The sequence below is a fragment of the Globicephala melas genome, chromosome X (assembly GCF_963455315.2).
Source record: "Globicephala melas chromosome X, mGloMel1.2, whole genome shotgun sequence".
Lineage (NCBI taxonomy): Eukaryota > Metazoa > Chordata > Mammalia > Artiodactyla > Delphinidae > Globicephala > Globicephala melas.
In genome coordinates, this window is record NC_083335.1 from 120,262,320 (window position 1) to 120,267,027 (window position 4,708).

Sequence of the window (4,708 nt, forward strand, 5' to 3'; positions counted from 1 at the left end):
AGGACCATCCATTGACCGGGGGACAGACACTTGGGTTGTTTCCCGTTTTTGTTTGTTATGAGTTAAAAAGGCATAGACGATGCTGTGCTGGCCGTGAGTAAAAGAGTCTTTAATTTTCTTGGACAAATACCTGGAGAGGCATTGCAGGATGATTTTACGTGGAGCGTATATTTAATTTTATTTAAAAAAAGTGAAATCGGGTCTTCCCTGGTGGTGCAGTGGTTGGGGGTCCGCCTGCCGATGCAGGGGACGCGGGTTCGTGCCCCGGTCCGGGAAGATCCCACATGCCGCGGAGCGGCTGGGCCCGTGAGCCATGGCCGCTGGGCCTGCGCGTCCGGAGCCTGTGCTCCGCAGCGGGAGGGGTCGCAGCAGTGAGGGGCCCGCGTACCGCAAAAAAAAAAGTGAAATCACTGTCCAAAGCGTCTTTCCAATATTACTTTTCCACCCACATGGAGAATTCTTCCAGGTGATTCACATCATCACCAACACTTGATATCATCCGCCTTTTTAATTTTAGCCCCCCTAGTGTATGTGCAGCAGTAACTTGTAGTTTTAATTTGCTTTCCTAATGACTAGTGATATTGATTATACTTTAGGTGTTTATTGGTTTTTTGCATTTTTCTTTTTTTTTTTTTTTTTTTTGACAAGAAAGTAGGATTTCTTGGTGGGCATGAGTAAGGAGGGCACAGTGCCAAGGCTCTCATGAGTGCAGGGCCCACCATTTGGCCAGAGGGACACAACTGGGGATGTATGTAACCTCACAGCCATCCAGGATGAGCCGCTTTTCTGCCACCATGTTTTCAAATTCATCCGCATTAAACTTAGTAAATCCCCATTTCTTGGAGATGTGGATCTTCTGGTGGCCAGGGAACTTGAACTTGGCCTCAATCACACGTTCCTCGTTCTGCAGCTTGGTGCCAGTGGACATTATGACTTGGCCCCTGTGGACCCTGGCCACTGTGCCCTGGGGCTTTCCAAAGGCACCACGCACACCTGTCTGGAGCCTCGATTGGGGACAGCAGGCCAGTCATGAATGTGCACGGGAAAGGGCTGAATCCAAGGTCCCTTAGGGCAACCCATACAGGCGACAGGCTGCATACACTACCGAGGAGGCTGTTGTTTGCAGCTACTGGACATCGGGTCCCCGTGGGGAAAACAGCACAGTCGGCTTAACTGGGTTATTTGCAAATTTATTGGATAAAATGTCTGCTTAAACTGTTCGGCCATTTAAATCATTTTGTGCTGATCTTCTTGTTCATTCCTGAGTGTTCTTTCTATAGTCCGCTGAAAAATTTTTTTAAAAAGAAACCCTTTATTGTGTAAATTCTTTCTCCCAATTTGTGGATTCATATCACACTCTGAAGTCTTTAAAAATGGAAATTTTAAATATTAATGAAACACAACTTATAGTTTTCCTTTAAGGTCTATGTGTTTTGTGTCCTACCTACAAGATCTTCGCCTAACGGAAGGTCACCAATTGTCTTATAATTTCTTACAGAAAAATTCTATGTTTAGCTTTTATATTTCAGTTTTGTCAACTGCCTTTTCTATTTCAGTTACTCTTAGCAAATTGTTATTATTCTTTTCACTTGGAATCTCATTTTTATTCTATGAATATGTTGACTTATCCTGATGGGTTACTGAGTGCGAAACCAACCATACATTCCTATGCTTAAACCCAACTTGGGCAAGGTGTATGATAGTTGTCATACATCAGTAGATTCTACTATTCTATTATTTTGTTAAGGATTTTTACACCTAGATTTACTAGAGTTATTCGTCTGTAGTTTCTTTTTATTATAATTTCTTCTTTAGGTTCTGATTCTACTAGCCTCCTAAAATGACTTAGAAAGCATCTTCTCACATTCTATTTTCTAGACGATTTTGCCTGTATTCAGTAGTTTTATTCCATACATCTTTTTTTTTTTTTTAGGATTCGCCTAGTAAGACATTTTTGTTTCAGGTTTTCTTTGGAAACGATTTCACTGCAAATTATATTTGTTAAATATACACAGGACGATATGTTATTTTTTTTTCTTGTGTGAGTTTTAGGAATTTGCATCTTTTATATAATTTGTTCACTGATTCTTTAAGTTGCCAGATGTATCGGTATTAACCTGTTCATAAGAGTCACTAATTATTACATCAATATTTATGAAGCCTTAGCAGTGCCCCTCGTTTATCTATTTGTGTCTTACCTCTTTTCTTCCTCCTGACTAGATGGCTAGAAATTAATCAATTTTACTGAACTTTCCAAAGAAACAGCTTTGGATTTAATCGGTTTCATCCACTGTTTAACAGTTTTGTCTCTCATTGATTTTTTTTTTCTTCTCATTGATTTTTGTTCTGCTCTTTATTATTTCTTTCCTTCCACTTATTTTAGATTTAATTTGCTCTTATTTTTTCTGGCTTTTAAAGTGGAAGCTTAGATATTTTCTCTGAGACTTTTTTTTTTAACTAACGCAAGCATCCCAAGACCAATTTTTCTATTTCTTTTCCTGCATATCCCACATCGTAATGTGTTTTGTTTTCATTTTCATTTAGTTCGAAATACATCTTGCATTACAAATCCCATCCAAATGCACTCATTTTTATGAGAAAAATAAAGGAAAGTGAAACTTCCTCGTAAAATAACGAAAGAAAAAAAATCTACAAAGGGGGAAAAAAATGCAACACGCTGGTTATTTTCTATCAACCATGAGCTCCAAATCTTGTGGAAGAAAATGGAAATTGATGAGAAGTCCGCTGTCTCCAAACCGGCAGACAGGTGTGGGTGATACATTTAAACAGAGCAAACACGAGCCAGCCTCCACCAAGTGTTTAGAAACCCCTTCCAATGTCCTATTTTTACCTGTTACCTTAATTGCTGATAGTCAGAGAACAATGAGATAAATTATACGTTGGCGTTTCAAGGTTTAAACTAGGTTTGAGCTTTGCTGCACAAAAGAAATATTTCTCCACTGGGGTCTTTTCTGCTTCATTGACTCCCTGCAGGTGAGTGCAGATTAATTTGTTCCAAGAAAGATGGTGGTAATTATACCATCCTGCTGCTTCCCTGTGCTACGCAAACAAATGCAGACAACAGAAAAACACAGAACATGGACCAGTCTGGGGCTCCTTCAACTGTCCTGTTCCCTAATTTAGGATCTCCTGCATGGAAGACGGATCTGCGAGTCTGAAGGGGAGGGCTTTCTGCAGGGGCTTAGAGACATGCTCTCCATCTTCATTTATCCCTGAGGAGTTTCTCTTTTTAAAAAAAATTGGAACCTGGGGTTTTCATTGATACACAGGCTGTGACTTTCAACTATAGTTCAGTGAACATTTTTTCTAGATCTTTGTACTGAGTTAATGTTTTTTAATAGGGCAACAAAAAAGATACCCTAAGTTAAACTTGTAGACATTTAAATAAATATGTTAACTCACAAACAGTTCAATCTTGCCATACTTTCAGCAGTACAGAAAGGACACATCGCAAGCAGACGTCTGAAGACTCCTAATACTTGTTAGAAAGACAATAAAGTGATAATTGCCATGAATAGCACGTGTGTGGCATAGACTTCAGTTTCAACTTGGTTTAAAATTCCTGGGTCATTTTTAATGTGCTGTCCCTCATATATTTAAGGGAATTTTTAACGTGGCCTGGCTATAACAGCAATTTGTGATTGGAATAGACTGATAATGCCAAATAAACCTCCACATCAAAATACACTTTGCTTATATTTTCACATACGCTCTTCTCTATCTACTGTGTGCAGGATAAAATGACCATTTTAAAGGAGCAAAGGAGCAGTCACTGGATAATGAGAAAGAATGTCATTCCAAGTGTGAGGTCACGTGAGCTTGCGGAAATCATATTTATGTCTGTTGAAATAAAAAATATAATGTGAATAACTCGGCAGAAAAGACCTAGCAATTCCAGGCCTAGGTATAAAGACCCTAGAAAACTGCAAACAGGTATTTAAGCAAATACATCTACATGCATGATCAGAGAATTAGTATTCATAACACTGAAAGGTGGAAGCAGTGCAAATGTACATCAGCAGATGAAGAGATAAACAAAACGTGGTCCATCCGTTCAACGGAATGTTCAAACACAGAAAGGGACGAAGATCTGATACTCACTACAATACCGGTAAACTTAATTTATAACCTTTTGCATAGCAAAGGAAACCATAAACAAAACGAAAAAAAAAAAAAAAAACCAAAAACCCTCAGAAAGGGAGAAAACATTTGCAAATGAAGCAACCAAGGGATTCATCTCCAAAATAATACAAACAAAGGATTATTTAATGCCTAAGACATCTCAGTGTCATGCAGCTCAGTATCAACAAAAACAACCCAATCAAAAAATGGGCAGAAGATCTAAATAGACATTTCTCCAAAGAAGACATTACAGATGGCTAAAAAGCAAGTGAAAAGATGCTCAACATCACTAACCATTAGAGAAATGCAAATCAAAACTACAATGAGGTACCACCTCACACTGGTCAGAATGGCCATCATCAAAAAATCTACAAACAATAAATGCTGGAGAGGGTGTGGAGAAAAGGGAACCCTACTACACTGTTAGTGGGAATGTAAATTGGTGCAGCCACTATGGAGAACAGTACGGAGGTTCCTTAAAAAACTAAAAATACAACTACTATATGACCCAGCAATCCCAGTCCTGGGCGTATACGAGAGAAAACCGAAATTCAAAAAGATACAT

At 38.9% G+C, this 4,708-nt stretch overlaps 1 non-coding gene across 1 annotated transcript; it reads right to left on the reverse strand.

Moving 5' to 3' along the window:
* Positions 1-1,048: 1,048 nt before the first annotated feature.
* On the reverse strand, positions 1,049-1,182 carry LOC115842425 (small nucleolar RNA SNORA70). Its single transcript, XR_004035276.1, has one exon. It is a non-coding gene; the product is annotated as a small nucleolar RNA SNORA70 (small nucleolar RNA).
* Positions 1,183-4,708: the final 3,526 nt, after the last annotated feature.